The sequence below is a fragment of the Lissotriton helveticus genome, chromosome 5_1, assembly GCF_964261635.1.
Source record: "Lissotriton helveticus chromosome 5_1, aLisHel1.1, whole genome shotgun sequence".
In the NCBI taxonomy this organism is placed as follows: Eukaryota; Metazoa; Chordata; class Amphibia; order Caudata; family Salamandridae; genus Lissotriton; species Lissotriton helveticus.
The window spans coordinates 1241531027-1241543460 of record NC_136065.1 but is presented as its reverse complement, the minus strand read 5'-3'; positions in this window follow the sequence as shown (position 1 = coordinate 1241543460).

Below are 12434 nucleotides of genomic sequence, written 5' to 3'. Positions count from 1 at the left end.
GTAAAAGAGCTCTCCAACCCCAGCGCCAGCAACAATGACATCATACCGTCGCAAGACCTCTGCAACTCCCTTGCCACATTCTTCTACCGCAAAATCACCGATATACACGACAGCTTCGGCGCCCAAACTCCACCACCACTCACCAAACCAACGCCCCCCACCACCATCCTCAGCGCCTGGACACCCATCAGCACTGAAGACACCACCCACATCAAGAACACCATCCACTCTGGCTCCCCCACAGTGCTGGGCACTGCACCGACACCCACGGACCACGCGCGTAAACCGGGATTTATCCTGGACTCCTCACTCTCGATGACCAAACAAGTCAACGCCATAGCCTCCTCATGCTTGAACACCCTGCGCATGCTCCGGAAGATCTTCCGGTGGATCCCCACCGAAACAATAAAGACGGTCACACAGGCCCTTGTCACCAGCCGACTGGACTACGGGAATGCCCTATACGCAGGAACCACAGCCAAACTTCAGCGCATACAGAACGCCTCCGCAAGACTCATCCTCGAAGTCCCTCGCCACAGCCACATATCTGCCCACCTAAGAAACCTGCACTGGCTCCCCGTCAGAAAAAGGATCACGTTCAGGCTCCTCACCCACGCACACAAGGGGCTCCACGACATGTGCCCCGAATACCTCAACAACCGCCTCACCTTCTACACTCCGACCCGCCAGCTCCGCTCCACCAGCCTCTCCCTCGCCACCGTCCCACGGATTCGCAAAACCACCACCGGAGGAAGATCGTTCCCCTACCTGGCCGTCAAGACATGGAACTCCCTCCCCGCCCACCTACGTCTAACCCAGGACCACCTCACCTTCAGGAAACACCTCAAGACCTGGCTATTCGAGCAGTAACAACACCCCCCTCCCTTCAGCGCCTTGAGACCCTCACGGGTGAGTAGCGCGCTCTATAAATGCATTGATTGATTGATTGATCTATTTTCCTGGGTTCCTGGTCTCACAGAGTGGTGCGTCCATGATGTGGACACTGGCGACAGTCCTCTTCTCAAGCACAAGGCTTACAGAGTGGCTAACAAGGTTAGGGCTTACATTCAGGAGGAAATCTTCAAGATGTTTGCTTTAGGGGTCATTAAGTCCTCAAACAGTCCTTGGGCCAGCCCATCGGCCTTGGTCCCAAAGGCTGCCTGAACTCCGGTTCTGTGAGGACTACCGAGCGCTCAATTCAGTCACTAGGACTGATGCACACCCCATCCCCAGAGTTGATGAACTCATAGATCGGTTAGAGGCTACACGGTATCTTAGTATGTTTGATTTGACATCTGGGTACTGGCAGATTGCCTTGACTGATGGGGCTAAGGAGAGGTCAGCATTCTCCACACCAGATGGGCACTACCAATTCCGGGTTATGCCCTTTGTGATGAAGAATGCACCTGCAACCTTTCAGAGGTTGGTCAACCAGGTGTTGGCTGGACTGAAGGATTTCAGTGCCGCCTACCTGGATGACATTGCAGTGTTCAGCGCCAGTTGGGAAGAACCCTTGCAGCTCCTCTGGGAAGTGTTGATGGCACTGCGAAAGACAGGTCTCACGATCAAAGCAAGTAAGTGCCAGATTGGGCAGGGTTCCGTTGTGTACTTGGGTCACCAGGCAGGAATCGGCCAGGTGGTGCCCCTACAACCCAAGATTGATACCATCCTGGCATGAGAACCCTCTAAGACTCAGACACAGGTGAGAGCCTCTTTAGGACTCACGGGGTACTACAGGAGGTTTGTCAAGGGGTATGGCAACATTCTTGCACCCTTCACTGAGCTGACTTCCAGGAAGCAGCCCAAGAAAGTGAACTGGGCTGACACCTGTCAGAAGGCTTTTGATGCCCTGAAGACTGCCATGTGCACAGCACCCGTGCTTCAGGCACCCAACTTCTCAAAAGAATTCATTGTACAGACAGACGCTTCAGAGCATGGTGTGGGGCTGTTCTATCACAGATTAATGAAGAGGGCCTAGACCAACCTGTAACCTTCATCAGTAGGAGGTTACGACCATGGGAACAGAGGTGGAGTGCAATTGAGCGTGAGGTATTTGATGTGGTCTGGGCACTGAAGAAGTTGAGACCATACTTGTTTGGGACTCACTTCCGAGTTCAGACCAACCACAGGCTCCTCAGATGGCTGATGCAGATGAGGGTTGAAAACCCAAAGTTGTTGAGGTGGTCCATTTCCCTACAGGGTATGGACTTTGCGGTTGAACACCGCCCTGGTACAGAACATGCCAACGCTGATGGTCTGTCCAGATTTTTCCGCCTTAGTGAAGAGAACTCCCTAGGGGAAGGGTAGTTCTCCCCACATTTCAGCTGGAAGGGACAAATGTTAGACCTGGCATCATTGGCGTGAGTCTCCCTTCCATTTTGTGACGGATTGCCTCCTCTATTTTGATATGTTTTTGCTGGATTTATGCTTTGGGAACTGTGCCACTGCTAATCAGTGCCACAGTGCAAGTGCTCCCTATGTTAAATTAATGTACTAATTGGTTATTCCATGATTGGGTTATTTGATTTATGTGTCAGCCCCTAGTACAGTGCACTATGTGTGCCCAGGGCTTGTAAATCAAATGCTGCTGGTGGGCTTGCAGCACCAGTGTTGACACCCACAGAAGCAGCTTGTAAAGTGTGTCTCAGGCCTGCCATTGCAAGGCCTGTGTGCAGTCTAGCACTGCCATGTCGACTTGGCCAAGTGCACCCACTTGCCAGTCTCTAAACCTTCCCTTTGCTTCATATTAGACACCCCTACGGTAGGCCCACGGGCAGCATGCATTGTAAGTATGAGGTAGGACATGCTCTGATGTATGTAGTATGTTCTAATAGTGAATTACAGCCATTTTCGTTTTTCACTATTGAAGGCTACCTCTTCTTATAGGCCAGAATGGGCAGTTAGATTATTACATTCTTACAATCCTAACTGACTCAGGGAACACAGTAGAAATTCGAATTTAGTATGCCTGAACTCAGAATAATAAAATACATCTTTTAGTGAAGTTTATTTTAATATTCTGTGTTTGCAAATACCACCTTTAGAAAGTAGGTATTTGCTTGCCTAATCATTTGAGCCTGCCTCTGCTGGGTTGTGTATTCCTTGTCTGGGTTTGTGAGTGACAGGGCTGGGGGATTCCAGGAGACAGGCTGGGACAGCCCGTTGGTGAATAAAGAGATCTGCATCTAGATGGGAGGGAGGAGTTGCACCTGGGACCTCCTTTGGCTTGTATGATGTCTCTGCCCTGCACTGTGAAAGGAGAGGAGGAATCATGTCAACAGAGTGCTCCAGAGCTGTATCTTCTCCCCCCTGTGCTGGCTCCACCTCCTGTGGGGCGTCTGATGTCTCTGCCCTGCACAGTGAAAGGAAGAAGAGAGTCATGTAAACAAAGTGCTCAAGAACTGGTTTGGACTAGGCAGAGGCCTCTCTGCCTTCAGAGAACAAAACATTTTGGGGTATAAATATTGGGGCCCCGATCCCAAGAAATTAAATCACTTCTGGAACAAGAAACCTTTCTGCCAAGGAGAAGAACCAAGGGAGCTGCAGGAGTTTGGACTGCCTCTCTGCCGTGTGCTGTTTGCTGGGTTGGCCTGCAGTGGTTGCCTCATTGCCAAGGGAAAGGAGAAGGAACTGTGTAAGGACTTTCATCTACAGAATATTCTCCAAGGGCTTGAACTGTGCTTGCCTCCTGCTGAAGTCTCAGGGACAGAAGACTTCACCTCCAGCTCCCTCCTGAATTTCCTTGCTGGGAATTCTGACTCCAGACACTTGCGTGCCGCTGGGAGCTGGAAGCGCGACGCATCGAGAGGAAGCGTGTCACCCCCGCAGCTGAAATCATTGCAACGCCAGAGAAGCGAGCCTTCGTCGCATCTCCCTGGAAGCGTGTGTTCATCGAAGCTGCCAGCTGTCGCATCACCGGAGAAGCGTGACGCCATCGAGAGAGTCACTATCACATCACAGGAGAAGCGTGTTGCAGGGCCTACTAAGGCTCCAAAGTACAGAGTTGTCGCAAGGCTGCCAGGGCATCATCGCATCGTCATCGCATCGCTGCATCAAGGGCGCCATCTTCTTGCATCGCAACTGGATCATCGCATCTCATCAAGGCGCCATCTTGCTCACCGCAACGGGCCCGCAAGCCGAGAATCTACGCTTCACCTCTGCTCCGGTAAGGGTCACCACAAGTCCCCTACTCTGCGCAAGCATTGAGGCAGGACGCAACCGTTCCCCCGGATCACGGAACCGACGCATCTCCCCTTTTGCGAGCCTTTTGTTTACTTTGCGTTACGCATCAAGGTACTTTGTTGAGAACTTTGTTGCATTTACCAACAACTTGAACTAAGCAACTTGAATCATCTTTTTAAGTAATCTTAAGTGTAGTATTGGTTTTTTTTGTCGTTTGTGGTCTTGTGTTTAAGTCTATATAAAGAATACTTATTTTTATTAAACCTGTGTTGTGTCCATCTGTGATGTTATCACTGTATTACTGTGTATATTCACAAATGTTTAACACACTGCCTCTGAGATAAGCCCGTCTGCTTGTGTCAAGCTACCAAGGTAGTGAGCAGGGGTTATTAAGGGAGTGTAATCCCCTTATCCTGACTTAGAAGTAAGGGTCCCTATTTGGCCAAAGGTGAATACCCTTGCCAACTAGAGACCCCCGGATCTAACACCTGGGTTTTTGGCTAGATGAAGATTTGTCTTAGCATCCCCAAGTTGCTTCATCCTGCTTTGCAGTTGCAGTCTTTGGTGATGGGATAGTAGGTCTGGAGTTGGATCATTCCTCATTTTGCAAGGAGGGCGCTTATTCAGGCGCTCATTCTTTCCAGATTGGACCCGGGTAAAGTTCTGTACCTGGGTGCGGATAAGGCAGCTATCCGTTGCCTTCAAGTGGTACAAAATGCAGCGGTTGGGTTTCTTACTCGCTCTTCAAGAAGGACCATGGCTACTCCCGTTCTACGGGAGCTACATTGGCCACTGATCGAAAAAATACAATTCAAAGCCCTCTGCTTTATGTTTAAAGCTAAGGCAGGGCTTGGCCCTAAATATATAAAAGAGCTGGTCTCCTTGTATATTCATCCTCGAAACTTAAGATCTGCTAACCAGGGACAATTCTGGGTACCAAGACTATACAGGGTACGATCGGGTGGTCGCTCCTTCGCCTTTCTAGGTCCAAAACTTTGGAATGCCTTGCCTCAGCATATGAGGAGGTTAACCTCATTAATACAGTTCCGCAAATCTTTTTTAATTGTAGTGTCGTTCAGCAATGCCTCTGTATTGCTTAGCTCCCAGAAACCCAATGGGTAGCTGCACTCTTTTCAAAACGGCAAGTAATAACTGACTGACTGTCTATTGTATGAGCACCACTCGCAGCCCAACAGTACTGGCATGGAAAACCAATTCTGTGGTGCGGTGCAGGTCATAGTATGCCATGGTGGCATGGCTCATCAGAGCGCCCATGACCAGCGGGAAGGTCCACTGGTCCTTTCCCATTTGGCATCTAGCTTCATAAATGGTCTCAGGAGTTCCAACAGGTTTGCCAGGTTCGAGTTGGACCTTATGCAGTAAGTGACAATCCAGAGGAAGCTGAGCACATCTCTGGACATCCTATGGGGACGGGCAGAGCAGATGGCCTCTGCGTACTTGAGGTCAGTTGGTATTCTGTCTTTTGAAAAGATGTAGGCAAAACATTTGATTAATTGTTCGAAGAACGAGCATTTGTCTGTGTGTAGCATCAGTTTGTGTTTTGCCAGATGTGCCAGCATGGCTGGGAGGTGAAGGTGATGCTCTTCTATAGTTCTGAGGAAGATCAAGATATCGTCGCTTATGTTGAGCACTCCCTCGAGGCGCGAGAGCACATACCTTATGATTTCTGGAATACCTCAGAAGCTGACATGAGGCCAAAATTGAGGCACTCGTTTCTCACAGGCTGAGGTGCTTTGAGAATGTGGTGGTGTAGTGGCATGTCGGTTCCAGTTCAAGTTGGTGGTACCCCGCATTGAGGTCCAGTTTGGAGAACCCCTGTACCCCTTTGATGTCAGCAATGTTGTCATCCATGGTTGGCGTTAGGTGATGTTCTTTCTGGATCGCTGCTTTCGGGAGGAGCATGTCCACACAAAAGCACACCGTGCCCTGTTGTTTATGCTTTGGTGCCACGCCCAATGTGGACACTCACAGAGAGGTGCCAGAAACCTTCTGTATGACATCCAGTTTCTCCGGCTTCTTCAGTTCCTCTTTAACGGGGCGTGCCAGTGTCGTAGTCCCACTGCGTTGTCAGTGGGATCGATGTGCAGCTTCACCTGGGTGTTACGCAAGAGGCCCAGGCCTTGGTAGAGACTAGGGAAGTTTTTTACGATCACATTAGCCTGATCATTGTGGACTTGGTGAGCAAAGGAAACAAGGCGTGGACTTGTTGAGCAAAGGAAACAAGGCCCGGGCTTTCAGCAGTGTGGCAGCTCTAAAAGGTGCCAGACCTTTCTTTGGTGATGTGATAGCAGGTCTGGGGTGTGCGATCCCCCCTCTTTATCTGTAACTTCACATCACCCGCTAGCGATAGCAGATGCTTGCTCCAATGCACAAAGATCCTGGCTTTGGCTGGCATCAGTGTGGAGTGGGGCTGTGCAGTCCACATCAAATTGCTCCTTACCCATGATGTTGATGGAGGCCCCAGTGTCAATCTGGGTCTGCACTGCAACTTTTCTAATCATTACTGTACATGTAGGGGCCAGTTCCTTGCTCCCTTAGTCCGGGAGTGTGGGGAAGATGTTAAAGACATCATCATCCTCGCTCTCCAGGGTTCCCTGCACTAAGTAGGAATTACCCTCTCTTCCTTGGGATGCAGCGCCATCCAGCATGAAGCGTTTCAGTGTAGTGACAGTGTATGTCTGCTTTGGGCTTTACGGCTCTATGCTTCTGCAGACACAAGCAAAATGGATCACTTTCCTGCATTTGGAGCAAATCTTGCCTTTTGCAGAGTGTCCATTGGCTTGGCGTTGGACCATGCTGCAATTAATGCCCCTGCGCGTTGCTGGGGCTGGGGTAGGTGCCACCTGTGACACTTCTCATTTCTGGTAAATAGTGTCGACCTACTCTGCCTCAATTCTCATGGGACTTGGATGAAATGTGCTTGAGGTTTCGGGTGGCCTGTTGAAGGACAGCTCCATCTCTTCAGCCTTAATGTTGGACAGTTTGTGGGAGAAGACCAGGACTAGGATGGCATCTTTTGAGATCTGGCATAGGATTAGCCGACAGAGCATTGCGGACCTACAATCCTGAATGAGATGTGAATGAACCTCCTTGGGTTGGTCGTCATTGAACACGTGCTGGCGAGGCGTAGTAATCCTGCATGAAAGTGTCAATGTTTTCATCATCCTTATGTTTGGCTTGGCGAAGCTTGAAATGCTCAAAATTGGGGTTTATTTGTGTGTGAAAATATGCATTGAGTGCCTTCGCTGCTGTGTCTCGAACAAGTTGTAGAGTTCTTCCCCTCTGAGGTGTAGGAGGAGGGACATTTCCACTGTGCCGTCCATCTCACGCATGGCACAAAATTAGTTAAGTTGTGAGGTCCACAAATGATAACTGGGCGTTGATGTGGCAAGGTTGGCCATGACGCTGAATGGCTGAAGGATGGGCAGAGACGTATGTGGGCTGTGGCCTGCTGGGGGCCACTTCTGCTCGTTGGTCTTCTGCCATGTCATCCAGGGCTAGACACGCCAAGGGGTGGGTGCGCATTTGCTTGGCTGTCAACTGCTTGCAGTGGTGTAAGTCTGCTGCGCTGAGCATGGCCTCTCAGGTGGATAAATGTGCAAGGATGGCACTGGACTCCAATGGCACTTACCTGCCTGGCCGTACTCTCCCCTTGAAGCAAGTATAGTGGCTAAGAGTAGCCACCAGTTGGTGCCAGAGAGCAGCAGATGAAGCACTGCTGGGAGGCCGTCACTAGGGGGCACCTGGGCACAGCAACCTGGGTCTGGATGCGGGAGGTGTCACAAACCAGTGGTTGCTGTGTGAGTGCTCTGCTCCTAGCAAGGAGGCTCACCAGAACATGGTGCAGTCAGGGAGATGCCATGCCTCCTTTACCGCAGAGCTGGACTGCTGTGCGTCCACTCCTGCGTCATAATGTCCTGGGCACTCCAGTAAGGCAGCGTACGGGGTGGCAGGTGGGGGCCTATCAGTCCACAACTGGGAATCAAGAGGGTGCTATAACACCAAAACGGGTGTTGGCAGTGTAATGGGCCAGTGGTGACCCTCTCTGCTGGCCTTGGTGCTGGGATACAGAACTAACACCAGATACGTTCTGTTAGCAACCAGGGTGTGGCCCCAAATTGTCCCCCGCCGTTTATTTATACCTGAGGCTGTGCCCGGCCTCCAGGGTTCGTGCTCCACATGGCATGGGCAGAGGCCAGGTGGCAGTCTTCTTCGAACTTCCAACCCCAGGAGTTGCTGTTTAACTTACATATATTAACCCCTTCAGTGGTCATGACGGAATGGCTTCGTGTTGAGCACCAGTGCTTGTGTGCTCATGATTGCCACTAGAAAGGAAGTATATTTGGATGATATCCATTCATAGAATAAAAGGGAGAACACCCCAGGGTGGTGTGTTTCGAATTATTGTGATCAAATTCTGCCATCCACAAAAGTGCACTCCAGTCCTCACACGGTTGTATCACTAGACATTTAATGTACTGTTCCAATGTTTGATTTAAGCGTTCAGTCTTTCTGTCAGTTTGTGGGTGGTAACTCATAGACAATCTAGCATCAACGTGCATAGATTCACACAGGTTCTGCCAGAAACGTGATGTGAACGAGGAACCTCGATCTGTTATCAGTACAGTGGGAATACCTTGTAGTTTTACGATGTGTTGCAAGAATACATGAGTTAACTATGCGGCTGTTATTTGAGCAATAAAATGTCCCATTTTAGTCAAATGGTCTATGACTGCAAGAGCTAGTGGTCCCCTCCCTATTTGGCATTTCCACAGTTCTACAATGAAATTAAAGCCCGATTCCTCGGGACCGCAGCCTGAATGTCCAAACTTGCTGGGGTCTATGGGAAGGCCCTGAATGCCACTTGAAGGTCTTTGTCTGCTGCTGGGTTGAAACATCTCAGTAAACTCAGGGAATGCCCAGAGAAGCATGGAGATGGGCTTGGAGTCGGATCTTCTCTGCCTGCGAATAACAGAACAAACCCCTCTGGTCCTTCTTGCATTTACATTATCTAGAAGCAAATGTTTATTGAAACACAGAAACAATGGTTATGCAGTAAAGACAAATAAACAACCATGTAGGTAAGACGGCACTTTGCTTCAACCCCCGCCCCCCCAAAAAGAACTAAAGTACAGTTTGAGCGGGTAACACAATGTAAATCTACATGTTCCAGTGTTGACATTTCGACCCCTTTTAATATTACTTCATTCTGGTCTTGCTCAGGAAAAGGTGGGTGCAATCAAGGGTTTACTCCTACGTTTTTGTGAACCTGGTCATTCATTGTTCATGATTAGTGGTACACATGCACAGATTCGTATGTTAGTCCTTATTTTTGGTGGCCCCTACAACAATGTTTTCTTCAGTTATCATTATGGGTGCTACCATCTAGACTGAGACCTGAAGACGACAGAGATGAAGTGAAAATTCTTGTTTTTGGTTAAAGCAAAGTGAGGTTGTTTATTGTCTTTGTTGTAAAATCACTTTAAGACAAGTGCACCTTTTACTTTCGACTCACTGTGGCACTCACTTGAGCTTCTGCTATACAAATTCTAAGTTGTCTGTATATTGAGGTCTGAACATTAGGCTATTTCTATTAAACCTGACAACAGAAATTCTTACTGTATACACTATTTGTTTTGCCTGGAGAGCAGAGGATTTTGGCTTCTTCTGAGGGAACCATTGTTTCCCAGGAATACAGGGTTGCCCTATATTTTTTTCTTGACTTCTTGCACTTATGGCGAGACTTGGACTTACCTGAGGACTTGGAGCAAGACCAGAACTTGGCATGATAGAAGGATCATGAGAACAGTTATTTCGAGCCAATCTAGGGGGCATATTATCAAGGACAGGCGATACATTATCGCCACTTTTATCGGCAGGAAACTGCCGATAAAGCAGCGATAATGGCCTTGATAATATGCTCTATGAATTCCAATCGAAGCCCATGTTAGATGTGTTCACATCTAACATGGGCTTCGATTGGAATTCATAGAGCATATTATCAAGGCCATTATCGCTGCTTTATCAGCAGTTTCCTGCCGATAAAAGCGGAGATGATGTATCGCCTGTCCTTGATAATATGCCCCTATGTTTTTTATGTTCTGCAACATAGTTTTACTTGAGTAATTGCTTCCGAAAATCTGGATCCTGTCTGCCACATGGGTATTTTTGAAAAGGCAAGGAATCTATTGTTAGAAGTATGCATCAGAGATCATTTTTTGGAACCATCATTTTGATAATACACCTATTATGATTACAACTGTAAACTCCTTGTCCCATAGTATAGTTAAAGGGTTTTCTATCTGTTACAATCACGTTCTTTTGATTGACTGTGATATTTACTAGCTATATCCGGTCCAGATGCAAATGTGTGACTGACCGTTCATTCTTATAAAAGCCCATGGATGTGGGTGAAACATTATTTGGAGTCGTTGCCAACCTATGCAGTTTATTAGTTACCAGTGCATGATAGCTCAATCTTTGTGTCATCAATTAAATGAAGATTTTATTTCAAACTTTACAGAGAAACGTTATTTTCTTTTATGCCTTAATCTGAAATTTGATGTTCCAGCGCAACCATTCCCTCTCCTTGCATTCTTTCATTTGGTAGGTACTGGCTAACCAGTAAAATTAAGCCACATACTTCTTAATTCTTTTGTATTGCTGCATTACAGCTAGAGAAACGAGGTTCGATGGTTAAATTTTTCTGTGGTTTTACACCAGCACCCTTGTTTAGAGGATAATGGTCACTGAAAATCCGTGCAAAAACTGCAGATTGACACCTACACCTGCGACGGTATGACTATCTTATTTAGCATGCCCAAGTGATGTACATGTGTCAACAGAAACACCTCCACTCCACTTAGGTTCAGAGTAGACTGACAGAATTGGTATAGAGCAGCTGCTCGATTCAGGGTGATTGTTTTGACTCCTAGGCTGGCAAAACTACCTCCAAGAAAGGCTATCATGGAAATGGTGACAGAATTTCAGGAAGCTGTAACCAAAGCTTTCCTTACAAGCTGGAATAAACGTCCGTTAGGGGGGGGGGGTTGCATTTACATAGCCACATATTTTGGCATAGTTTCTCTCATCATTGATGGACTTTCATTGAATTTTGACCAAAATGTTTCTCATTTAAAGTAGCTTCTCCCAGGTTGGATTCAACCACCATGGTTGAAAAACATCTGCCGCAACTTCCGACTGTCACATTTGGGAGGATGTAAGTCTCCCTACATTGTTGCCTTAAAATACACTGTGCATACTCCAAATTAGCCTCTTGTTCCTGAGGGGCAGTTCTCGTTTTTTTCCGTAAACTGTTTAAATGATTATAGGGTAGTCTCCATTTCTATTAGTAATGGTGAAAATGTGTGCCATTCTTTGTTTTTAAATACATCTTTCATTTATAAACTAGAGCACCTAAAAATAACCCTGAAAATATAAAAAGATTTATTGTTAATACTACATGTTAAAAGCATTGAGGTTTAGATCTGATATATTTTCTAAAAGGTAAATAGTGGTATGTTACATACACAATGCTACTGTTTTTTATAGATCTGCAATGCAAACTAGAAAAGTAATGTTATTTGACACCCGGGCTTTATTTTTTAAATCTGAATTTCTTTTACAGAAATTTCGCTTGAGAGACCTTAGATAGGTGGAAAATTGTATTTTTCTAGACAGCCAAAGAGACGGAAGACAGAATGGTAATATTCCATAGACATTGTAAATGTAATCAAGATCAACGTGCTTACATAACCGAGCATTACACTACATTGGAGAAAGTGTCTTGCTTCAGAAATTGTCATACTTCAGTTGAACCATTGGTGCACAATGAATTACTTAATTAGTCTCTGATTTGGTCTGCTCTTATTCACTTGACTCTTATGCTAAGTTTAGCTTCTTCAGGTGCCCTCTGACTTATGTACTAGCACAATCACCTATATTTTTCTCTTACATACATTCTAACACATTGCGAAAATGAAGGCGTTGCACCCCCAGCAAAATAATTTTGCCTTGTATTCCGGTCTTGGTTTACTGATATCCGATATGGATTGTGCTAGACACCTCACTTTGTAACTCTCCCTCTTGTTATGACCACGGCTGCTTTGCAGCTGGGTTCAATCTTGAAGTCTTCTTAAACTATTTAAGGCACTTCGCGTTGTTGTACATATTTTATAATTGTAGACACCACCAGAAGGAAAACAAATGGAGATGTTTATGAATGCACAAAA